At 44.5% G+C, this 26,580-nt stretch overlaps 1 long non-coding RNA gene across 2 annotated transcripts; it reads left to right on the top strand.

Moving 5' to 3' along the window:
• The first annotated feature begins 281 nt into the window (after nucleotides 1-281).
• LOC148220255 (uncharacterized) lies at nucleotides 282-26,314 on the top strand. Of its 2 annotated transcripts, none has more exons than XR_015798980.1 (9): nucleotides 282-842; nucleotides 1,835-1,998; nucleotides 2,171-2,290; nucleotides 2,977-3,056; nucleotides 4,346-4,433; nucleotides 5,649-5,763; nucleotides 6,939-8,468; nucleotides 15,243-15,397; nucleotides 26,213-26,314. It is a non-coding gene; the product is annotated as an uncharacterized LOC148220255 (long non-coding RNA). The 2 variants fall into 2 exon arrangements; XR_015798981.1 differs by having other exon boundaries at nucleotides 1,495-1,998.
• Nucleotides 26,315-26,580: the final 266 nt, after the last annotated feature.

Genomic DNA, 26,580 nt, shown 5'->3' with positions numbered 1-26,580 from the left:
GGCGCCGCTTCAGCGGCTTCTGGCCGCCGGGGAGTGAAAGTGGCGCCAGGCGTGGGCGAGGGCGGTGAACGAAGCCGCACAAGTCCCGTGCTTGTGTGCACCACGTTACAGGCTACTAGGAGAGGAAGGTGGCTGCCTCTCGCTTGCCTTCCCAAGTGCCCTTAGCAGTCGGAAGGAGCAAGCTGAAGCACTGCTGCTTGTGCTGCTCCTTGGTTCCCTTGCATCCTGCTGTGGAAACATTGGCGGTCACTTCTAGGCTCCGAGTTGCAGAGAGCACCACGGTAAATGCCGCGGAGAAGGGAAATACAGAGTGCAGCGAGGAGCTGGACGTGGCTTACGTGCAAGAAGTAGAAGGTGAACCTAGGCACTGCCTCTTCAATCTGGCCCCCTCTGCTCTGCTGTCACTGTAAGCAAGGCAACACAATCCAGTTACTCCACTTTTCCTCTCTGAGGAAAAGATGATCTTTTTTTTTTTTTTCCTCATTTTGAAAATAGCCTTGAATGAAGAGAGTTATGCATGTGGCATGTAGTATTCATTATTTTACCTTTCTCTTCTGCTGTCTTTCTCGTACTAGTTTTTTAAAAAATTTTTGTCGCTGTTCTCCATTCAGTCGGTTTGAAAGAATTCTAATTGTTGAGATGATGGTTCTTTGAAGGCTCACTTAGCCCACCTTTTGGGTGAAGGAAAGAAGAAGACAAGGTCCTCTAAGAAGAGTAAAAAGCGTACTTTAAAGAGACATTCAGAGATGTCTGCTGATGCCATGCAATTACCGTGTAATCAGCAGAAGTGTGTTGGAAAGACACCCATCAGTGACTTCACAAGAAAGCCACACTCAAGACAGGTAAAGAACAGAAGCATAAAACCCCAAAGGTATGAAATGGACAGATTTTCATTGGGAATGAGCAACTCCTGAATTCTTGGTTCTAGAACTAGGGGCTTGTAATAAATAGACTGTCTCCTTGCCAAACGTAAATTTGGTGTAATGAACTGCTCACTGCCCGTTGAAGTGCAGGGCTAGTAGACTAATATTTGCCATGGCAGGCATATTGTATGGCTTTCCTGTTAAAAAGAAATTGGTTTTGCTCATAGCAATCTAGATAGGTACCCAGTCTGACACCTATTTTTTAGGCTATATTTCCAAGTAAATGGCCTCCATGATGATGCAGTAAGTTTATGTCACGAACAGGAATGAAGTGATTGCATGCATCCTTTTTTACCCTAAGCCAGCTGCTGAATAATGAGACAGAGACTCTCACTGACGCCAAGGAGTGCCCAAGCTTTTGGGAAAAGCACTGGGCAGATAAAGCCTATTTCCTATTCTTTGAATTCTATTCTTGAACGTGAGAATGATACTTATGTAGTTAATGAATTAATTAAATCGAATTCACTTGAATGGAAAAATTGTCTTGTTCATGTAGATTTTAACTTGGGAAATTGATATTTGAGTTCTACTTTTCATTGTTGTTGCTTTTCTGTATTCTTTGATTGCACAGATAGCAGATGTACTGACCAAGTATTCTGTGAAACTGGAGGAAATGTCCTTCCTCTTGGCAGCTGATGTTCACAAGCTCATTAACGCTAAGGCCATGGTAAATGTTTTACCTGAGGCAAGATAGCAGTCTGAATATTCCTAGAATGTCTTCCTTTCCCCAAATGAAATTAATTTTTTCTGCCTATCAATCACTGAAATATAGAAGAAATTTCTACTTGGCAGGGTATTGGTTATCATTTGTGTTCTTTTCTCCCCTCATTTTCTGAAGAAGAGACAATTTTTGGTTTGTTTTTGCATGTTGTATGCTGCTTCTACTTCTGGTTTTATTTTTTAATACACAGAATATAAAGAGAGCACTGCTGGATAATGAGAGGGCAACTGCCAAGCTACTCTTGAATAGAATGAAATCAGAGCTTGAGAAAGAAAAATGGCATCAACTGAAATGGCAAGGGAGAGTCAAGGACTGGAAGCTCATGCAAAAGAAGTGTGTAGTTCAGAGTTTCAGGTCAGAAATTTGGCAGTCTTCTTTTGGACAATGAGCAACACAAAGTGGCTAGTGTTCACTTTTGGTTTCTATCAAAGTAATACTTGATCATTTTTTCTTTCTACATGATACCACGTATGATATCACATATATCATGTGATTCCATTCTACATATCTACTTTCCGTCCTGCAGAGAATTTATGGCAAGTGAAGAAATACAGAATCCCCCAACTGTGAATATGGAAATGGAAAAGTTGATAAAGGAGCAGATGGTACTCAGTGAACAGAGACTGAAGGTTTTGCAATATATCGGGTATGGCAAAAGAGGGTGGGTGTAGCATAAAGGAAAACAATTGTTGCTGGAGTTAATGAAGGACTTGGCTACAAAATGCACTTTGCTTCCTGTCAATGTGTGATTGCTAAATGCAGCAGTAAGGCGGGGTCTACATCTATTTCTGTCCAGCTCTTTTGAATGGAAAAAATGCATTCTTGATTTTCAGTGCCCCAGCTACACTTAATAGGTGGCGATCAGGCTCTAAAAATGGAGGAATGCAGAAGTAAATCTTGAAACATAGTAGAAATGGGCAAAGATGGGTGGAGAGCTAGAAGTTGGTGCTTTTGTCAAGCCATTTTTTCTCCATGGTGTGGGATTTTATTTGCGTAATAAATTAAGAGAGGAGTCTGGATAGAAATCTAACGTTGCTACGTTTGAATATCCATCCTGAACACAAGACACATTTTCAGGTGCAATGCATTACAATCTTTACAGGGAGGTTTTTTACGGTGGATGTAGGAACAAGGTAGATGACAGTTAGCTCCTTATCGGGCAGTAAACAGTTGGCCTTGAACAACAACAATCTCAGGTTTATTTTCATTGCTAAGATGGCTGTAAATAAAAGAAAGCCCAGTGGTATGGATATTCGGATTCATAATTTTATATTTGAAGTACTGACTGGTTTGTATTTTAGGATACCTGACTCTTGTTTCCTACTTTGATAGCACCTTGTTGCCTCCAACACGTGCCAAATCTGATGGAAACGAATGGTGCAGAACTCTGGAGAATTGAAACAAAAGTCTAGGTAGGTCGGGAAATCCTAAGAACAGTCTGGAATTCAAGCAATATTTTCTTTTCTCCCAGGCAACGATGAGGCAGACAGTTGCTTTGAGAGTGCATGTTTGCTCTATTCTTTGTTCCGTGTGTTCCCACATACCTTCTCAGTTGCTTGGAGGTGGCAGTAAGAGCCAAAGAAGCTGCCTGTGGCATGGCTTTCCTTTGGCCAGTACAAACACCTGTGCATGGTGAGATCTAGCAGGAACTGGCTTGGTTGGAATGAATCTGGGGGAAATCAAAAGTTAATTTTGACATGGATCCCTTCTCAATCATACAAAAATACTCCTTTTTAACTCTTGGAGAAGAAGAGGGGAAGTATTGGAGATGCTTCCTTTCTCTGTGTCCTTGCAGCATGCCTTCCCTCTCTGTGTCTGCCTTCTCTTGCTCCAGAGCACATCCTGTTGGGATGTATGTAGCCTGTATGGTAGCAAAGAAGATGGTAGCAAAGAAGTTGGTAGCGATTGTAAGTACCTTGCTACTTTGAAGCATAATGATAAACAGCTGTGTATGAAAATGTCTTGATTTCTTTGGCTGGTAGTGTCTGGTGTCTGTAGGCAAAGGTCTGTAGGCACTGCTGTCATCTGTTCCGTGTGCTGGGATTCAGCACATGGCCTCTGTCATGTTTCCATGTCACACTGCACTATGAAAGATGGGAATTTTGACTGTGGTCTGTTCCATAGCATTCAGACAGCCCTAATGTGGAGTGCGTGGAGAAAATGAGCATCCAGTATGAGCTGGTCGAGGGCAAATGTCAGGAGAAAGGGCAGATGTGCAAGTTGAGTGCCACGGCTTTTGGCTGTGATAGCCGTGGTCCAATGTGTCATTAGAGTAAAATGCGTCTGAGGATCCACCAAACATTGAGATAACAAGTGGAATTCCTTTTTAACCTCCACCTTACTCTGTTCAAAAAGTAAGCCATCCGTTTGGTTTCACAGTAGTAGTTGGTATTTGTACTTGAAATGTGGAAAAATGCCAGTAATGAAGGGAGTGCTGTCCTACATGAATGTGGAAGATGCAAGGGGACTCAGCCCTTGTGCTAAATCTGTCTTATCTTGGGAAAGAAATTCCACCTCTGCCTCAATTTCTCCCTTTGTATCCAACCAGATGGTATTGTTTACTAATATAATATGGCATGTAGGAGGCTGAATCTTCCTCTGTCCATCACAAGAAAAGAAACACTACTTTTAGCCAGGCTCTCTGAAAGCCACACAGTATTTCTTCTGTGCATGTCAATAATTTGCTCTTCTTTTCCTTCAGATGACCCTGTTGGATATGAGCATTTGCACAGCAGAAGATGCTGAAGTTGTGCACTCCAACATGCTTCAGATGACTGAGAAAATAAAATGTAGGTTTGAAGAAGAAGTGGAGCACGTGGATGTACATTTATTTTATTTGATGACATATATTTTCATCACTCCTTGGGATTAGTCTGTTCTTCCTGTGCTCCCACCTGCAATGCCTTCTGCGTGGTAGGCTATTGATGTCACCTTAGAAAGAGGTCCATAGTGTGACAAAACACTCCAAAGAAATAGTTTGGTGTGGAAGAGTTTCACGTGGAAGTGTTCATAATTCTTGTGTTTATTATTTGTAATATAAATAGATTGTATTTTTATGATCATTTCCATCTGAAATACGTATGATAGCGATGAATGACGTATGGCCCAGCCTGCTTAAGATCAGACTTTAGGAATAGCTGGAAATGATCTCCCAAATGTCTTCCAATCTTTTCTATACATAAAAAAAGTCGGGCAGGTGTTTCTAAAGGGATAAATTATAGAATGTGATTTGGTGCTTTATGGTGCCAGAATAAACAGAAGTTTTGATAATCCGCATTCTTAGCAGTTTACTTGGAGATTGATTTTTTTTACTCTCCAGATAGAAGACGCCATGTTGGATACCAGTCGTAAAATTCCAGGCAGCCTTTTATCATGTTACATATCCTCTTACTCATTTCACCTTCCAGCAGTTTAGAAAGAACTTGTTCACTTGAATGTTTTTCTTTGGAGTGATTTTAAGGAGACGGCTAAATGGCCATAATGCAGGTAGAACCATAAAAACAAGGGTGTGGTATAAAGACGGGACTTCTTAATGCAAAGAGCCCTCTGAAATTCAAAATACCTGCTATAAAATTAAAAACGTAATCTTTGACTTTTAGATGGGAATTTCTACTCTTCAGTTTCATTCTGTCAGGTGCATTTTTGGTAACTGCTTGATTCACGCTGAATGGACAGTCCTGTCTTATTCTTGGTATGGCAACAGTGATAGAGATCACTGCTGCTTTCTGTAGAAAGTGTCTGGAAATTGCTATTACGAGATCTTGTGCAGGTCTAGAGTCTGATTGGATGTGAGGTTCTCATTGTTACAACAACCAACTTGGGGTGGCAGTGTCAGAGGTGTTCATTATCTAGGAAGATTTTCATAGGCGATGAGTTTTGCTAAGGTAGCTTTCTCTTCTGGGTTTAGAATATATGTGCATAATTAACTTCCTTGAATCCTAAATAGTTGGGGAGATTTTAGTATCTACGAAACAATTTTTACTAGCTTTTTTATGTGGCCTTAGATGATGAAAGTGATCTGGATACAATCTTAGAAAAAAGGAAAACGGTGAGCTGTGAGGAAGAGCTGAAGGAGTATTTGGAGAACACCCTTTCTTCTTGAGATCAAATTAGAACAAGGTATGAATTTTGTATTGTCAACTTAAAAGGTAGAGCATCTTTGAACATTGGTTGTACTACTTAGGCCTTGTTTTAATGCTGTTGTGTGAAGGTATGGAAAAAGAGTGCTTTTCACTTCATGTAAGAATATAGAATAATGTCCCTACTGAACAAGGTTAAGGCAAATAATGCCCACGGTTTAGGAATGGGACAAAGGAAGACTGCTATCATTCAAAAACCATAGCACATCAGTATTACTGTGCATAGCATCACATCCATGCCTTATTCAGAAGGTCAAAGTAGTAGTGCAGATGCTTGGATCACCGGAATCAGAAGTTGGTCTGCACCATCATCTCTTCACTCACAGATTTGATCTCATTCAAAGTTCTAGGAACTCAGATGTTTAAGATAGCCAAGCACTTGCAACGTTAAAAACCATCTAAAAATGGGTACAATACCGCTCTCCTTCCTGAAGATCTTCGCAGCAGCTCTGAAGCCATAGAGGAAGCAGCACTGTTCACACACCCAGGAGGTCTTTCCTACCTGCTCGATCAGAGGCACATTAGAAGAGCAATATGGACCTGAGGGGCAGATGCACATACCTTCACACACCTCGCAGTGGGACTGTGGTTAGAGCTGGAGGTTTGATACTCTTCCTAATAATTTGAGCCATTAAAACAAAGCCAGAGGTAACAGACCAAGTGAAAATACAATGCCAGGTTGCTGAAAGAGAATGTTACCTATCTGAACACCTACATAAATTTCCCATAATTCTCTTTGTTTAGGAGACCAAGCCAATGTCCGTGTAAATGAAAGCAAGTGTGAATGTTGATTTTTTTTGAATCAAGACTCAGCTTTATGTCCAAGTCAAAGGCAAATAAACCAGAAAGGCTCCGCTGAGCACAGTGCAGAACTAACATGGAAGACAGTAATTTGACCTCTTATGTAAGCAGTGTTGGAATGGTTCCCCATCCAAAAGGAAGGATGTCAAATGCTTCTTTGGAAATATTTTAACTTCTGTGCATTTCTTTCTTTGTAATGAACTAATCTCTAACAAGCCAGGACGTGATTGTGTTCAGTAGAAACAGATCAATGGCAACATTTAGCCTAAAGGTTTTATGAGGTTGATCAGGAAGTTCGATTTAGATTTAAAGGCACTATAGTCATATTTAATTTTATTTCTCTCCATACTTGAGTCTCTTAAACAGGGACCTTCAATTGGACAGGAACTGAAGCAAATTGTAATGGATGACGTAATGGCTTACCCGGAAGCATTTTGTGGGAATTGATTTCTTCTAGGTATCCATCAGCCAGCATTTTAGTGTGAAGGAAATCTTCAAACAGGTAAAACAAAAATTCCAGTTGGTTTAAAACCTGACTGCTATATTAATTTTTCACTTTTGAGAAAATTTTCATTACCTTTAAAATTCAGACTATATCAAGTATTGTTTCAGCCATTGAAGAAAGTGCTTTTGATAGAGATAGGAGAGGGAAACCAAAACATTTCTCAGAGCCACACTTTGAACTCTGTCCTTGTTACAAACGGCACTTGAGCAAATTCATTTGCCTTTGGAACAGAAAACGACAAGGTAACAGGCTTATCATTACGGATTTGAGTGTTCCAGGTTCTTTAGATAGTAAGTGATCTATTCAAGATGATCTCTTACTGAAATAGATCCATTTTGAGAAGGGATATGGATTTCTTAGAAGAAAGCAAATCCCTATGTTAAAATGGTGTGGTGGGTGTTTTTTGTTGTTGTTTTGCTTTTAGAACTTGCAAGGCACGATCAACTTCATAGTTCGAGATCCAAATAAGACCACGACATTCCAAACAGGTGTTTCTTTTTGGTTGTTTTTCAATCTGTATATCTTTGGATTGTAACCAGTAGAACTGTGCTTGAACTGTAAAGAAGTAGCGGAGGTTTCAGAAGTGGAACATACGGTGGAACGGTAAGCTGAGAGCATTGTGCAAGGAGAGGAAAGAGGGGAAAATGGTAAGAGTTTCCTGAGTCGAAAGGGACCCCTAAGGATCGTCAAAGTCCAACTCCTGGCCCTGCACAGACACTCCAACAGTCCCACCCTCTGCATCCCTGAGAGCATTGGCCAAACGCTCCTGGATCTCTGGCAGCCTTGGGGCTGTGCCCATTGCCTGGAGAACCTATTCAGTGCCTGAACAGCCTCTGAGGAAAAAAACCTTTCCCTGATAGCCAGGCTAATCGTCCCCTGACACAGCTCCCGGCATTCCCTTGGCTCCTGTCCCTGGTCGCAGAGAGCAGAGACCAAAGCTGTCCCTGTGCTGCCCTTGAGAGGAGCTGAGAGGTCCCAAGTGAGGTGTGAGCTCAGTGTCCTCTCTGCAGCTGAACCAAATGCCCTCAGCCACTCTTTGTATGGCTTCCCCTCCAGCCTCTTCACTATCTCTGTGTCCCTCCTTTGGACATTTCTCCAATAGCCTGAGGTCTTTCTGACGTTGTGGCATCCAAAATTGCCCCCAGGGCTTGAAGAGAGGGCAGTCCCAGCCCAGAGCAGAGCAGGACAATCACCTCTCTCGAGCGGTGCCAGAAGATAGGAACAGTTGTCAAAAATCAGCTGGAGAAACAAATCTAACAGAGAAACAGGTGATCTTGGCACAGGAAATGGAAGAAGCAGAGGAAGAAGAAGAAGAGGAGAGGATTCCTTGTAAAAGTGAAGAAAATGAGCATGCAGAACAGGGACTAAGCATTATGCAGGTAAGTGAGCAAGAGAATAAGTTTGAAAGTGAAGGCAGTTTTGTCCAAAAGAAGGAGGAATAGGAAGTCTTTTTGCTGAGAATGAATAGAAAGGTTTTTTCCGTTTAGTTTGTATACGAAGCGCACAGGGCTCTAGAGCCTTTTGTGGGAAAATGGAGTGTATAAAGTTGCCAATCATTTTGGAGTGAATTTGGAGGTTTTTGGGGTCCCTGGTGAATTTTGGGTTGAATTCTGGGGATTTGGGGGTTCCCAGGTGAATTGGGGGGGAATTGAGGAGATCCAGGTGAGTTTTGAGGGGTCCCAGGTTGATTTTGGGGGAGAATTTGTGGAATTTTGGGGGATCTCGGGTAGCGAGGTTTGGGGTGAATTTGTGGAATGTGGGGAGTCCCAGTTGAATTTTAGGGGGAATTTGTGGAATTCTAGGGATCTCAGGGGAATTTTGGGGTGAATTTGATGAATTTTATGGTATATGTGTGAATTTTAGGGTTCTCAGGTGAGTTTTGGGGATGCCAGGCGGATTTTGGGGTGAATTCTGTCGATTTTGGGGTATCCAGGTGAGCATTTGGGAGTCGTGGGAGAATTTTGGGATGAATTTAGGGGGATGCAGGTGGATTTTCCGGGGAATTTTGGTGATTTTTGGGAGTCCCAGATGGGTCTTGGAGTGAATTTGGTGGATTTGGGGGTACCTGGGTGGGTTTTGAGGGGGATTGGAGACATTTTGGGGTGAATTTGGGAGGTGTTGGGGGGACTGGGTCTTGGGGATGATTTGAGGGATTTTGGGGGTTGCAGGTGGGATTTTGGGGTGAAGCCCTGGTATTTGGGGGTCCCCCGTGAATTTTGGTGGTCCCAGGTGAATTTTGGGGTGAATTTGTGAAATTTTGGGAGTTGCCAGGTGACTGCTGGGCATCCCAGGGAGGACTTCGGGGTGAATTTCTGAGGTGAAAAGGTTCAAAAAGGTTTTTTTTGAAAACAAGTTAAAGCCAGAAGGTTATTGAAAATTAATAGATGTGATGCAAGTAGGTAATATGCAGACAATACACAGCGAGACAAATCATGGGAAAAATACAGTGGTAACACATGAGTGTGTGAGGATGGGATCAGTATAGCTAAGGCTCAGTTTAAGCTGAATTTGGAAAAGCATGCCAAAAATAAGAATAATAAAGGCACCTACGGGTATTTCAGTGGGAAAAGGAAGATGAAAAAAACCTATCTCACCTCCCCTATTCCCCCCCCCTCCCATAAGCCAGACAGGACTTGTGACAACAGACAAGGAGAAGGCTGAGGTACTCAACAAGTGTTGGTCTCAAGTTTTACTGCCAGTCACTATTTTCACATCTCTCAGGTTATTGGACTGGTGGACTTGATTCTAAGCCATAGTAGCAGGTCAGCTTTCAGACCACTTGAGGAACCTGAGCATGCAAGACCATGGGACCCACCCAGAGGCATGTCAGGGCCCTGAGAGAACTGGCAGCTGTAGTTGCTAAGGTGCTTCCTCCATCATATTTGAGAAATCAAGGCAACCAGCTGAAGTCTCCAGACACTGTGTTGTATTGACTCCAATACTCTTGGTCTTTTTTATAAATCTTAGAGCTCTGAGTCAATTTCTGCAGAGGATTCCCAATGCAGTTTCAAAAATGGAATCTTTGTTATTGGTTCTCATGTTGATCTTGGATATTTCCATTTTCTGCACTCCTATATTTTCGAAACATTTGTAATGACTGAAAAGAAAGCTGAGACGAGGCATTATGCTCTTTCCAGTGATATAGATGGACCAGTATTCTTTTCAGACAAATATATTTTTGCTGTGTCTAAGCACATGTGCATACCTGTGTTTGATTTATGTGTCCAGGTTTTGGCAATGGGGCAGCCACAGGGCCGTCCTGTGACAATGGCCCAGGTGCTGCCCTGTCCCGCTTTCTTCCAACTGGCTCCACTTCAGGATGTCCTCCCTGCTGAGAGAAGAGGCTGGGACAGCACCTTTAGAAATGTGACTTTCTGGTTTTTGGGTTTTTTTTGTTTTGTTTTGTTTTGTTATTTTTAAAGTTACTAAAAACCTTCACCCTGATTTTTTGATGTGTTGGGCTTGGGTTTTTTTTTCAGTTTTGGGTGGGTTTTTTTGTGGGCTTTTTTTGGTGCTTTTTTTGTCTCTTTGGGGATTATTGGTTGGGTTTTTTGCGTGTTTGTTTGGTCTGCTTTTTTTGGTTTTTTTGTTTGTTATGGTTTTGTAGAGTTTTTTAAGCAAATTGATTGGAAAACTGAATAGTCCTCCACTATAGTCTCCTGGATTCACCTGAGACTCTTCCTAGGCATCTCCCTGATCCTTTTTGCAATGAGTCTCACATCATTCTCCTGAAGAAACTGTCTGCTTATGGTTTGCATGGGTGGGCTGTTTGCTGGGTGACAAACTGGGTGATGGCCAGGCCCACAGAGTGGTGGGAAATAGAGTTCATCCAGCTGGTCCCCAAGGCTCAGTCTTGGGCCCAGTCCTGTTTAATATCTTTATCAGTGATCTGGACAAGGGGATAGAGTACACGCCCAGGAAGTTCACAGATGATGCAAAGTTGGGTGGTAGTGTTTTTTTCTTGGTTGAAGTAGTGGTCCTGTAGAAAGGACTGGTAGTTATTGTCCTCTGGAAACCAGTGGGTAGGGGCTGCCTTGGTGTTCCACATCTCCATTTTTATCTAGGTAGGAAATGTTTGGCTCCTCCCCCTGGGTGGAGCATTTCACAATGGGATGATGTAATTTTATCAGTCATGCAGTAGGACTCAATGGCCCATTCTGCTAGTTTCACCTGGGGGGAACAGACTCAGAGAGAAGTTCTCTCTATGAGAACTTCCTCTGAGAGTTAATAGGACTAATTGAAGGCTGGTTTGGTTATTGACAGCCATAATAACCAATTGGAGAAAGTTAGTTCACACTGTGAACATGCATTTTGAAGGTGGTAACCCAGAACAGAGCTCTCTTTCTTTTCCGGAAGCGGTGCAGGTAATACCGGCCTGGCCTGGCTCCACTGCAGGCCTGCTGGCCTGGCAAGGAGCCAGGGCCAGGCCCTCCTGTCTGGGGACCTGGCATGTCCCGGCAGGGAGAGGGGTGACTATGGCAGTGACTACTGATGCTGAGCCCAGAGAGGCTGATTGAGATCCCAGCCACTCCCCCTCCTTCCCCTTTCCAGAGAGGCCTAAGGTTTCTGAGATCTTGGCACAGCTCCAGCATTGCAGCCTTGCTTTCCCTGTGTGGAATCTTAACTTTTTCAATGCTCAGATATGACTTGCAGACTTTTCAATCCTCCCCAGAATGAGAAGGAAAAATAAAAGAGTTACGTTCCTTTAAATGAAAAAAAAAAAAAAGAGAAGATGCTGTGAAGATAGCTAAAAAACCTTTTGTAAGATTATAGAAATGAACTGATGTTGCACTAAATATTCCTATAAACTATGAAAAAAACCATGGGGAGCTGGAGATGTTCCATTTAATAGATTGTTAATCAAAAAGCATCTGTGTTGAAAATTCTTCTCCCCGAGGAGAAAAGGGGATCTCTTTTTCTGGAAATGAAGCATGAACAGAGAAAAAGAGAAATGAAAAAAATTTTTGGTTTGGAACAGTTCATTCTTAAAAGTAAATACCCCATGAGTTTAACATGACCCATATGCACAGCTTTAGGAAAGCTGTGAAAATAGGAAGAGCCTTATGATTTTTAAGTTCTTTTCCCGAGCAGATGCGAATCGTGAAAAGTAAAACCACGAGAAAAGTGGTTTTTTCCCTCCTTGTGGAGAAGTCCCTATAATCTAACAAAAAAAACCTTTTCTCTCAGAAGTGAACTAAAAAAAAGACTATTTAAGTTGGGAACTGACTGAAGTAGTTTTTTCTATGTTTGTCTTGTTATCAAAGTTAAAAGAGGAGAAGAAAGAATGGTCTGAAGATCTTTTATTCTGAATTTGCTTTTCTCTTTCTTTGTGTAGTTAATAAAGATTTTTATATCCTTTTAAGTTTTAGACCTGCCTTGCTCTTTTGCTCCTAGTTCTGTCTCACAACAGAAAATGAGTCTATTTAAATTAGCAAGTCAAAACTATGACACCCATTAACAGAAGATATCTTCCTGGAGGAAGGATGAGTCGTAGAAAAGATAAAGAACACTGCCCCACCTGGTTTTTAACAGATGGCCCATTAGCAGAGGGTATCTCCCATGGAGATAAGGATCACTGCTCCACCTGATTTCAACAGATTGTGATAGAATACATACTTTGGGGCACATCTTTGCATTGTAACCTAGGACAGTCAGCTCTAGGGACTGAGAGATGTATTTAGCCAAGAAGAAATCTATGTTTTTGTGACTTTTTAAAGCTGCTTTTAGTTTTAATCAATTATTAACTTTGTTCTAATAAAATCAGATGTAGGGTATGGGAAAACTAGGGAGTAACTTAGGCTTAACTCTGATAAATGTAGTGTACCTGTACTAAGGGGGTTGCTACACCCCAGAAGTTTTAGTCAAAGGATATTGTTTTAGTTAGAGGAGTCACAGAGTTATTTTATAACTAGACATGAATGAAATGCCTAAGTAAGTAATTAGAACAGTAAGATAATAAATGGGTCACCGTAAGAAGAGAAAGGCGCATGTGTGAGATTTAAAAGGTCATCCAAAGGACAGTGAGAAAGATGGTAATATGATAAAAATCCACGAAATTTTTAGACCCTCCCAAGCAGAATTACCAGAAAAAGGACGCTAGATGGCAGTATCGCTCCACAGAAGAACAGCAAGAAGAAATACGCTATACCTGCCTATGACAAAATATGGGCGGAACTCAGAAGAGGAGGCTAAAGTTTGGAAGTGTATCTAAATGCTTGAGTCTTTGTTTCGTTGGATATTCTTGGGGAATAAATAACCCTTTGTCCCCAATTGCTCACCAGAATTGTTATTCAAGAATGTTCACCTCACAACTCATTTGTGGGGGCTTAACTCTATTTCAGCTTTGTTTCAAACTTTCCACTTACTCAAGTGAATGGAAATAGAAACTTAAAAGGGCATGCTCAAGATAACTTAGAGCATTAACACATTAACACAGAAGATACTAAATATGTTAGAGAACAAGTTATACAGAATGGTTTTTTGTATTCAATGTTTTCTGCAGTAACACAGTCTGATGCTAAAATGTCATTCATCGCCATGCTATGTATGCTATGTATTTCAAACAATTTTTTAAACTTTTAGTTTCTGTTGACGTGTCATTAGAGAACATTTTGAAAATTCGTCTGTTTTGAAATATATGCATTTTGAAATCTCTCTTGGTTTTGGAAAGCTTATATTGCTTAATAGAGGCTAGATTTTTTACAAAATGTCAAGAATTCTGAAGTACATTGGTCAGAGAATATGGGAGGATTTACCATGATGCATATGAAACAGGGAAATTATACTTAAAATTGCACATCAAAAAGCCACAGTTTTTTTTCTTTCTTCTTTTGATTGCTTGCTCTATTTAAATTGTTGTGGTGGGTTAACCTTGAACTAAGGGCCAAACTCTCACTCAGCCATTCACTCACTTCCTCTCTTCAGTGGGAGAAAACAAAGTCTCTTTGTTAGTTCATCTCTAGAGTTAAATTGTCAAAAAGATTGTTGCAGTACTTGAAAAGTACCGAATAAAAGACAATTTTGATTGACATAGAAGTAATTGCATTTTAGGCTCATCCAGAAACCACAGAATGACAGCAACATACTGAAGTTGTTCTTTCTTTATTATATGTAAAATCCCATAATAATTGTAGCACAACTATGTTTTTTTCTGGGGTTTGTTGCCATAAAATTATAGAATTATAGAATGGTTTAGGTTAGAAGAGACCTTTTAAAGATCATCTAGTCCAACCCCCTTGCTATCGGCAAACACATCTTTCACTAGATCACATTACTTAAAGCCCCATCCAATCTGACCTTGAATGCTTCCAGGGGTGGGGCATTGACAACTTTTCTGGGCAACCTGTTCCAGTGTCTCACCATTCTCACTGTAAAATAAGTTTTCCTTATATCCAATCTAAATCTACCCTCTTTCATTTTAAAACCATTGCTCTTCTTCCTGTCGCTACAGGCCCTGGTAAAAATTTTGTCTCTGTTTTTCTTGATTGATTGATTGATTACATGTTTGATTACTTCTCTGAAGTGCCTGTATACAAACACATACAGCACAAGGAATGAAAAGGAAGAACTAGAAATCTATGTGCAGTGGCAGGACCATGATCTCATTGCAATTACTGAGACATGGTGGGATAGATCATAAGGCTAGAATGTTGTACGTTTTAGAAAGGACAGGTCAGTGAGGCAAAGGGGTGGAGTTGCTCTTTATGTGAGAGAGCAACTGGAATGAATCAAGCCAGGGACAGATGTACCTGTTGCATATAGGTAAAACCTTAGAAAAGGAAGGCCTTGTAAAATCATGGCTCAGGCCTGTTACTTCGGCTAAGCAGAAAAGCACTATGGGAAAGTGACTCAGCTGAATTAGAGGTAGAAAAACAAGTTATATAACCATTGCATGTTCACACCGTGGTATATGGTGGTTGGTTGAATTATGTTTGTTATGATTTAAAAGTATGTAACTGATAAAGGTCTGACTATTTAAAAAGGAGGGGGTTTTACAATAAAGCTGGTCTTCTTTGCACCTGTCTGGGGACCCTGCATCACTTTGGACCCTCACCTCACATGTACCCAGGGACAGACAAACGAGTTGAGAGTTTATGGCAGAGAATTAAGGGACAGGCTAATTTGGGTAACACTGTTGTTGGTATTTACTATAGGCCACCTGATCAGGAGGAGGAAGTGAGCAACTAGAAATAGCCTCGCAGTCACAGGCTATGGTTCTCTTGGGGGAATTTACCCTGATATTTGTTGGAGGAACAACACGGCACGTCACACACAGCTCAGGAAGTTCCTGGACATGGCTTCTACCATGGTGAGCACGTAGCACTTGCCTTGGCGTGTCTGGGGCAGTGTGATGTAACTCTCCCTCGTGTTCCCAATCAAGGTCTATCTTCGACACCCCTATCTTTGCAGCCTGATCTACCTGCTCATTGTTTTGCTGCTCTTCATTAGCTCTACTTCTGGGGACATGGGCATCTACCCAAATTGGTTTTCCCCTACGCTGCCAGTTAGCCTCTTTCCATCTCTCCAGCCATCCCCACAGAGCATTGGCTACCATCCATGAATCAGTGTAGAGATAAAGCTTTGGCCACATAGCCAGTAACTGCTCTATGCCAACACAAAGTAATTGGAACCAAAATATTATTAGAAAAGGGTTTTTTCCACTTTCTCGAGCCTCGAGTTGGGTGCCAAAATATTTGTCCTGGTTTAGGGCAAATTTTGGGGGAAAGCCTCTGGAAGGAGTCCCCAGAAAGCAAACCCCCACGACTCCTCCCCCCACCACCAGGTTCTGGAAGAATTTCCTGAGAGAGGAGTGGAAAAAAACCTGTTTATTTAATAAGCGAAACCATTCCCCAGCAGAAAAAAAAAACCAACACCAGGTGACAAAAAACTCTTTCACTGCTCTGAAGGGATGACAAACTCAGAAAGTCTCTCCTGCGAGTGGTTGCCCAATTCTCAGTCTCCGGTGCTGGGAGATGACTGCTGCAGGTCACAGAATGCAGACTCCCGGTGTTTCTTGGTGTTTCCCAGGTCCCCGTCCGGAACAGGTTCAGATGGTATTCAGGAAAGGGAGAGGCAAAAAAAACCAGTCCAGGGTGTCTCGGTTTGAAAGACAGGTATTTTTCTAAGGAAAGGCGAGAACCCCTTTCCTGAGATGCAGAGTGCAAACCCCTCCCTTCTAATTATTTAGTTTCAAATCAGAGGCTGCCAGGCAGGAGATATGGGGATAGGAATAACAGTTCTTTACTGATATCTAACAAGGCAAAATAGCAGAAACAACCACAGCTATAAAAACTGACAACAAAACAGAACAGTATAGCTCAGTTCCAGTCCCTTTTGGCCACAGGCTCCCTCTACCTGCTCTCAGTTACCGGTGCTGTGGGCAGGGCAGGTCCCGCGCAGTTGAAGAGGGATGGGTGATGGCAGCAGCAGCCCAGGTGTGAGAGGGATGGAGGAGCGACTCCCCCCCTCATGGTGTCAGTCGTGGTGCTCGGCAGAGTGTCTGGAGGTAGTAGGATGAAGTGGGAAAGCAGCAGAGCGATGTCCAACGGCAGGGAGCGTGGATCTCGGCGCTGGGATGGCAGTGGAGATGCTAGATCAGAGCACTGGCCGTCCTCCTTCCACTCCATGAGCCAAGCAAGAGCGAGACCCCTCTCCCACCTTTTCCTTTACCGGTCTCCCCCCATCCCCCCACCCCCCTTCGAGAGAAGACTATAGCTACTAAGGTGTAGCCACCAATACTTAGCATAACAATGGGAGAAATTCCACAGAAAGAAAAGGGAACAATTCAATCCCCAACATTATCCACCCCTGAATTTTTCCCATACTAATATGCTATATCAAATTAAACCGTTACATTATATACATACATGCAGTTAGAGATATAGGCACAGTACCATAGGTATTTTACCCTAAAACAAGGTGTCCTTGGGGTATGCATTGGGTCTCTCCATTCTTTTGCATCACCCACCAGGTGCAACCTGGTCCCTGAGCGAATACAACTCCCCGGATGGGATTGTCTTTGCTGGAGGCAGGATTCACCCAAACAGTTTTTCCTAGCATACCTCTCATATGTACCACTGGAACCTTATCTCCATCTGATATTCCCAAGGGCTCAGATCGGGCAGGGCCTACTCAGTTAGTGAAACCTCGGGTGTTCACTAACCATGTGGCCTTTGGTAGATTAATCTCCCAGTTCTTGAAAGTTCCCCCACCCAGTGCCTTCAAGGTGGTTTTAAGCAGGCCATTGCACCGTTCAACTTTCCCTGCAGCTGGTGCGTGGTAGGGGATATGGTACACCCACTCAATGCCGTGTTCTCTAGCCCAGGTGTTTATAAGGCTGTTCTTGAAATGAGTCCCGTTGTCTGACTCAATTCTCTCAGGGGTACCATGCCTCCAAAGAACTTGTTTTTTCCAGGCCCAAGATGGTGTTCTGAGCAGTGGCATGAGGCACAGGGTAGGTCTCCAACCATCCAGTGGTGGCTTCCACCATGGTCAGTACATAGCGCTTGCCCGGGCGGGTTTGAGGCAGTCTGATGTAATCAATCTGCCAGGCCTCTCCATACTTATATTTGGACCATTGCCCCCCATACCAGAGGGGCTTCACTCGCTTGGCTTGCTTGATGGCAGCGCACGTCTCACAGTCATGGATAACTTGAGAAATACTGTCCATGGTTAGATGCACCCCTCAGTCTCGTGCCCACTTATAGGTGGCTTCTCTGCCCTGGTGGCCTGAGGCATCATGGGCTCATCGAGCCAGGAACAACTCTCCTTTGTGCTGCCAATCTAAATCTATCTTTGACACCTCTATCTGTGCTGCCTGATCTACCTGCTCATTGTGTCGGTGTTCTTCATTAGCCCGACTCTTGGGGACACGGGCATCGACGTGACGGACTTTTACAGGCAGCTTCTCTACCCAGGTGGCAATGTCTTTCCATTGATCGGCAGCCCAGATTGGTTTTCCCCTACATTGCCAGTTGGCCTTTTTCCACCTTTCCAGCCAACCCCACAGAGCATTGGCTACCATCCATGAATCAGTGTAAAGGTAGAGCTTTGGCCACTTCTCTCTTTCAGCAGTGTCCAGGGCCAGCTGAACAGCTTTGAGTTCAGCAAGTTGACTCGATCCACCTTCTCCTTCGGTAGCTTGTGCAACCTGTCGTGTGGGGCTCCATACGGCTGCTTTCCACTTCCGGTTCATCCTCACGATGCAACAGGAACCATCAGTGAAAAGAGCATAGCATGTTTCATCTGCTGGCAGTTGGTTATACGGTGGGGCTTCTTAGGCCCGGGTCACTTGTTCCTGTTCCTCTTCGTCGGCAAGACCAAAGTCTTCCCCTTCCGGCCAGTTGGTAATTATCTCCAAAATCCCAGGGCGATTCAGGTTTCCAATACGGGCGCGTTGTGTGATGAGGGCAATCCATTTGCTCCATGTGGCGTCGGTGGCATGGTGGGTTGAGGGAACCTTTTCTTTAAACATCCACCCCAGCACTGGTAGTCAGAGTGCCAGGAGGAGTTGTGTTTCTGTGCCAACCACCTCTGAGGCAGCTTGAACCCCTTCATAGGCGGCCAAGATGTCCCTCTCCGTTGGAGTGTAGTTGGCCTCGGACCCTCTGTAGCTTCGACTCCAGAATCCCAGTGGTCGGCCTCGCGTCTCACCAGGCACCTTCTGCCACAGGCTCCAGGACAGACCATGGTTCCCAGCTGCAGAGTAGAGCATGTTCTTCACATCTGGTCCCATCCTGACTAGGCCAAGGGCTACCACATGAGCGATCTCCTGCTTGATTTGGGCAAAGGCTTGTTGCTGTCAGGGCCCCAGTGGAAATCGTTCTTCTTGCGGGTGACCAGGTAAAGAAGGCTCACAATCTGGCTGTACTCAGGAATGTGCATCGTCCAAAAGCCTATGGCACCTACGAAGGCTTGTGTTTCCTTCTTGCTGGTTGGTGGAGACATTGCAGTGATCTTATTGATGACCTCACTGGGAATATGGCGCCGTCCATCTTGCCACTTTACTCCCAGGTACTGGATCTCTTGGGCAGGCCCTTTGACTTTGCTCTTTTTAATGGCGAAGCCAGCTCCCAGGAGAATCTGAATGATCTTTTCTCCTTTCTGAAATACCTCCATTGTCGTGTCCCCCCACACAATGATGTCATCAATGTACTGCAGATGTTCTGGAGCTCCACCCTTCTCCAGTGTAGCCTGGATCAGTCCATGACAGATGGTGGGGCTGTGTTTCCACCCCTGGGGCAGTCGGTTCCAGGGGTACTGCACACCCCTCCATGTGAAAGTAAACTGAGGCCTCCACTCTACTGCCAGAGGAATGGAGAAAAATGCATTGGCAATGTCAATGGTGGCGTACCACTTGGCTGCCTTGGACTCCAGCTCATACTGGAGTTCCAGCATGTCCAGCACAGCAGCGCTCAATGGTGGAGTCACCTCATTCAATGCACGATAGTCCACGGTTAATCTCCATTCTCCTTCAGATTTACACACAGGCCAGATGGGGCTGTTGAAGGGTGAGTGCGTTTTGCTGACCACCTCTTGGCTCTCCAGCTCACGGATCATCTTGTGGATGGGGATCACAGCATCTCGATTTGTCCGGTACTGCCGGCGGTGCACTGTTGAGGTAGCAATTGGCACTTGTTGCTCTTTCACCCTGAGGAGTCCCACTGCAGATGGGTTTTCTGATAGCCCAGGCAGGGTGTTCAACTGCTTAATGCCCTCTGCTGCCACAGCAGCTATTCCAAAAGCCCACCTGAGTCCCTTTGGGTCCCTGTAATAGCTGTTCCTGAGGAAGTCTATGCATAGAATACATGGTGCCTCTGGGCCAGTCACAAGTGGATGCTTCTGCCACTCTTTCCCAGTCATGCTCACCTCAGCCTCCAGCAAAGTCAATTCCTGAGATCCCCCCATAACCCCGGCAATTGAAACAGGTTCCTCCCCGACATGTCCCGATGGTATTAATGTACACTGTGAACCAGTGTCAACCAATGCTCTGTGTTCCTGTGGCTCTGATGTGCCAGGCCATCGGATCCACACCATCCAAAAGATCCGGTTTTCCCGTGCCTCTCCCTGGCTAGAGGCAGTGCCCCTCTAGCCCTGGTTATTATTTCTCTCCTGGGCATACATACTGGAGGTTCCTTCAAGGGGATCTGACAGATCATCCTCCCTTCTGTAATACCCTGCACCTTGGTCATGGGAGGCTGAGGCTACCTTCACTTTAGTGGAGTTCCCTCTGTTAGTGTTCCCCTCCCTGAGTTGGCGCACCTGTGCTGCCAGGACAGAAGTGGGTTTCCCATCCCACCTTCTCATGTGTTCCCCGTGGTCACGTAGAAAGAACCACAGGTCAGCACGTGGGGTGTACCCTCTCTCCCTAGCTGGGGGGCATTGGGCTCTACTTTTGGGGTCCATGACTCGCACTGGTGCTGCACTGATCTTCCTCACCTCTTCCCTTATCTCCTTCATCTCCTCCTTAAACTCCTCTCTGAGGTCCTTAACCACAGCAGAGACATGAGCCTGCACTGGGCCAGCCATCATTCTCTCAAAATTCCTGAGCCTGTTGGCAACAGAACCCACTGTCACTTGGTTGGTATCAGCATTAATCATTTCAATAAAGGTGGTATATTGAGATGGCCCCAGGTTTGCCAGATTCCACATCTGCCCTGTGCACTTGACCTTGTCATGGTCATTGTCATGCTGTCCATCCCTCCCAAAGAGCACCTCCAGTATTGCCACTTCTCTCAGCTGTTGGATCCCTTCCTCAAGGGTATTCCAACGTGTTCTCTGGTGGTGCTCCTGCATTCTCTCTCTGTGGACAAATTTCTCCCTCACACTCGTTAAAAGTCACTCCCAGAGGGAAAGGAGGCCTGGCTCCCTTACAAATACTTGTTCCACACCTGAGTCCTGGGTCAAGGATCCCAAATTCCTTGCCTCAGTACCATCCAGTTGCACACCTGTACCCATAAGGTCCCAGACCTGCAGTAACCAGGTTGTAAAAGGCTCACGGCCCCGTCCTACAATGTCTTTTCGCAGGTTACAGAGACTCTCGTATGACAGGGACTCGGTGATGATCTCAACTTCTGTCTCCCCTGCTGGTTGTGAGGGGCCCCCTTCCTGACCCTTATTATCTGGGTGCCTTGTTTTCATCTTAGACTTCCTAGTTTCCACAGGGGCAACTGCTGCTGCTGAGTGCCCTTGCAGTTCAGCTGGAACCTGGACAGATGTAACGTCTGTGGGTCCCACTGCTGCACCATCAGAGTCTCCCTCTTTAAGGCAGGGGGAGGGTTTCTCACCAGCTGGGGAACGGTACTCTTTCAGCATCTGGCTCATCTCACATATCTCCTTCACTAGAACCCCCACCCATTCTGGGTGGTTCCTTTCCGAGGTGGGCTGTGGGGCAGGGTCAAACTCCGGGGTAATATCCCTAGTCTCTGGAACAGGGTCAAACTCTGGGGTAACATTCCTAGTCTCTTGGACAGGATCAGGCTCTGGGGCAGCATCACTAATCCCTGGGCTAGGTATCAGGGTTGTTAGCCAAGTCAATCTCCCCTTATCTCTGAATGTTAGATAGAACAGGTTTAACACTGATATCAGCAACACTAGCCACAGTATAATGTCATTAGCATTTAGAGCGGATTTGAACCCCTTGAAGACTGGTGGGGTGAACTTCAAAAACCGTGTAATGGGTTGGGAGAAAATTTCACCTGTTGCCACTTCCTCACAGTAAGTACCATTATTGAAGTAGCCCCAGAAACACACACTTAGAGTGCGATAGCTCTGAATCCATGTGGCCATCTTCCAGAGAAAATTAAAAATCCATGAGTTCCTCAACTGATCAACCCACAAAATGAACCGGATAATAGCCACAGTAACCTTGGTTCTGAGACTCATGTTTAAAAATGGGCTCGCAAATGGTAGAGATATAGCAGTGACCACATGGAGGCCAATCCAGGGTAAGCTGGACAGCATGGTGTCACCTACCACAAGCTTGGGTAATTCAAGAACTGTTATTCCCTTTTCTACCCCTCTCTCAATGCCCTCAGGCAATGCCCCACATTCCGGGTGCCAAAATCTGTCTTGGTTTGAAAGACAGGTATTTTCTAAGGAAAGGCGAGAACCCCTTTCCTGAGATGCAGAGTGCAACCCGCTCCCTTTTAATTATTTTAGTTTCAAATCAGAGGCTGCCAGGCAGGAGATATGGGGATAGGAATAACAGTTCTTTACTGATATCTAACAAGGCAAAATAGCAGAAACAACCACAGCTATAAAAATTGACAACAAAACAGAACAGTATAGCTCAGTTCCAGTCTCTTTTGGCCACAGGCCCTCTCCCTGTGCTCAGTTACCGGTGCTGTGGGCAGGGCAGGGCCCGCGCAGTTGAAGAGGGCTGGAGTGATGGCGGCAGCGGCCCAGGGGTGAGATGGGATGGAGGAGCGACTCCCCCCTCATGGTGTCGGTTGTGGTGCTCGGCAGAGTGTCCGGAGGTAGTAGGATGAAGTGGGAAAGCAGCAGAGCGATGTCCAACGGCAGGGAACATGGATCTCGGCGCTGGGATGGCAGTGGAGTTGCTAGCTCGGAGCACTGGCCGTCCTCTCACTCCATGAGCCAAGCGAGAGAGTCTCAGCCTGCTCCAGACCCCCGCCCCACCTTTCCTTTACCGGGCTCCCCCCATCCCCCCCACCCCCCTGGGAGAGAACATTATAGTTACTAAGGTGTAGCCACCAATACTTAGCATAACAATGGGAGAAATTCCACAGAAAGAAAAGGGAACAATTCACCCCCCCAACATTATGTATCTCTGAAACTTCATATTAGGGGTTAGTAAGTTCTCTTCACAGGGTATTTAGACAAAACAATCCCTTCCTAGCTAGACTATCATGGACAACCGGTACCCAAAAAGCAGAAACAATGGCTAAGGGAAGGGGGCAAGCCAGGGGGCTGATACTTCATAGCCTGGGGCTGTGGTTGGATAATTTTCCCCAATATGTAGATGAACCAAATCTTATAAAAGTGTAAAGACTCTTGACCAGAATCTATCTTGGATTTGATTTGGGTGTAGCCCCAGCCCAGTTCTTGCACTGCTCAAGGTGTATCCTTTCAATAAATACCTATTTTATTCCTTTTGCTCTGTCTAGTCTCTGTTCCAGGTCAGCCTTTCCAGGCATCAATGCTGCTTTTGATGCAGCCCAGGATACAATTTGCTTTCTGGGCTGCAAGCACACACTGCCAGCTCATATTCAATTTTTTATCCATCAGTATCCTCAAGTCCTCCACAGGGCTGCTCTAAATTCATTCATCCCCCAGTCTGTACTGAGGGGCAGAACCTTGCACTTGTCATTGTCAAACTTCATGAGATTCATATGGGCCCACTCCTAAAGCCTGTCAGGGTCCCTCTGAATGGCATCCCTTCCCTCTAGCCAATCAACTGCACCATTCTGTTGACTCTTTTGAAATTCACCAAAGTCATGCTGGCTGGGCCTGATCCCCCAATTGTTTTCCACATTCCGCGTGATGACACTCAGGATGATCTGCTCCATAACCTTCCCCAGCACCAAAGTCAAGCTGACAGGCCTGTAGTTCCTCAGATCCTTCCGACCCTTCTTATAGATGGGCATCACATTTGCTCACTTCCAGTCATCTGGGACCTCCCTGGTTAACTGGGACTGCTGGTAAATGATTGAATGTGGCTTGGTGCACGCTTCGACTAGCTCCCTCTATCTTTGGGTGCTTCCCATCTGGCCCCATGGACTTGTGGATTTCTAAGCCCTAGCAGGTCACTAACTATTTCTGTCTGGATTATGAGGGTTTCATTCTGTTCCCCATCTTTGTGTACCCTGAGGACAACTGGTCTTGCTATTAGAGACTGAGGCAAAGAAGGCATTAAGTACCTCAGCCTTTTCCTCAGGCTTTGTCACCATGTCCCCCCACATCCAATAAAAGATGGAGATTCTCCTTTGCCATCCTTTTGTTGCTGATGTATTTGTAGAAACATTTTTATTGTCTTTTATGGTAGTTTCCAGATTAAGTTCAAACTGGGCTTTGGACAATCTTTTTTTGTCCTTGCATAACTTCACAACATCCTTGTAGTCTTCCTATGCTTCCTGCCCATTCTCCCAAAGGTCATAAAATCTCTTTTGTTTTTTCCATGAGTTCCTGCAAAAGCTCCCTGTTCAGACAGGCCCATCTTCTTCTAAGCCAGCTCATCTTTTGGCATGTGGGGATGGCTTGTTCCTGTACCTTTAAGATTTCCTTCTTAAAAGCACATTCAGCCTTCATGGACCCCTTTGCCCTTCAGGACTGCCTCCCAAGGCACTGTCTCAACCAGCCTCCTAAGCAGGCCCAAGTCTGCCCTCCCGAAGTCCAAGGGAGCAGTTCTGCTGACCCCCCTCCTTACTTCTCCAAGAATCAAAAGCTCTATCATTTCATGATCACTGTGCCCAAGACAGCCTCCAACCATGACATCACCCAGCAGTCCTCTGTTCACAAACAGCAGGTCCAGCAGGGCACCTTCCCTAGTTGGCTCAGCAGCTGTGTCAGGAAGTTCTCTTCCACACACTCCAGGAACCTCCTGGACTGTTTCCTCTCTGCTGTGTTGTATTTCCAGCAGACATGGTAAATCGAAGTTCCCAGTGAGAACAAGGGCCAGAGGTCGTGAGACTTCTCCCAGCTGCTTATAGAATATTTTGACTGCCTCTTCATCCTGGTTGGGTTGTCTATAACAGACTCCCACCAGGGGATCTGCCCTGTTTGCCTTCTCCCTGATTCTTCCCCATAACATCATCATTAAGCTCTAGACAGTCAAGACACTCTCTAACATACAGGGCTACCCCATCGCCTCTTCTTCCTTGCCTGTCCCTTTTGAAGAGTTTATAGTCATCCATTGTAGCACTTCAGTTATGCAAGTCATCACACCATGTCTCCATGATGGCAACTATGTCATAGTTTTGCTGATGCACAGTGGCTTCCAGTTCCTTCTGTTTGTTGCCCATGCTGTGTGCATTGGTGTCGATGCACTTCAGTTGGGTTTTTGATCCTGCCACCTTGTGGGGAGAAGCCCTAGTTCCTGCACGACCATTCACAGGTGCTTCTCGGTTTCTAACACAGCATGTAACCTTTATATCTTTGCTGCCCTATGGATCTCTATCCCTTACCTCTACTGAGACAGCAAACCAAAGGATCTTGCTAGCACACTGTCTCTCAAACAGTATCAGGCCCCCCCGGCTTATCTCTAGTGATCATGATTTTGTTCCCTTCCTCCTTCAATCCAGTTTAAAGCTCTCTCAAGGATCTCTGCTCACTCTTGTGCAAGGATCCTTTTTCCCCTTTGAGACAGGTGGACCCCATCTGTTGCCCGCAGGCAGATCTATGATTAAAAAAAAAACAACACAAATTCTGCTGGTGATACTAGGCTTGGAGCTAGGTATACATCTGCATGATTTTCCTGTTTCTACTCCCATCATTCCCTCAACTGGCAGGGTAGAGAACACTGCTCGTGCTCCAGATCCCTCAACCAGTTGTCCCAAGGCCCTGAGGTCTCTTCTGATTGTCCACAGCCTTCTTGATGAGACTTCAGCACTGCTCAGCTGAAAACCCAGTAGAGGATAATAAGCAGAGGGTCATAACAGATCCTTCCATGTCTCCTGTAAAAATGGCTCTAATAACAAGTTTGTATATTATAATTTCCCTGGAGACTTACACAGGCCTTTCCTGTCTGTCTTGATGATTAGACCTTAATCTATAGCATAATTTGGAAATTTTAGTAATTAACTGCTATATTTTGCTCTTAATTCTGGTCAGTTAATTTAAATGACAGAGGAGTCCTCTCCTAATTTAAGATGAGCTGCTTCTCAGACCAACATTAAACACAGCTACTGGTCTTTAATGAAACATAGTAAACCTGATAGGATGCAATATAAATAACTACACTGAAAATATACCTGCAACTCTAAACCAGAAAAATTGCTACTAACTTGTAGTGTAAAATTTGTGACAACTCTTTATGGCAATTGAGTAACGATGTCTGCTTCCATGCTATTTTCATATATTCTTTGCTAGCCAGCATGTCTTAGAAATTACTTCATCTGAAATATAAATTAGTAAAAATTGTGACATGAATATTTCACTTTTTCAGACTGCTACATGACTTCAGTTCAGAAGGCACCCATTTCCCATAGATTCTACCGGAAGAATAAAAGTTGTTTTGTATTTTATTACCTAAGTCTTACTTAAGCCAGTGACTTCAATGTGACAAACTCTTCTTGCAAAAGCAATGAACAGAATACATCTAGATCTAAGGTGGAATTTTGTGGAAATTATGGGGGCCTAAGGAGAATTTTGTGGGGCCCAAGTAAATTTTGGAATGAAGTTGTAGAATTCTAGGGGTCCCGGGTGGATTTTGGGGGAAATTTGGGGGATTTTGGGGTGAATTTGGGGGATTTTGGGGCATGTGAGCGGGTTTGGGGGTGATTTCAGGGAGTTTGGGGCTCCCAGGTGGGATTT

Source organism: Sturnus vulgaris, chromosome W, assembly GCF_052056855.1.
Source record: "Sturnus vulgaris isolate bStuVul1 chromosome W, bStuVul1.hap1, whole genome shotgun sequence".
NCBI lineage: Eukaryota > Metazoa > Chordata > Aves > Passeriformes > Sturnidae > Sturnus > Sturnus vulgaris.
Note: the sequence above shows the minus strand (reverse complement) of the source record. Positions and strands in the feature narration are given on the sequence as shown.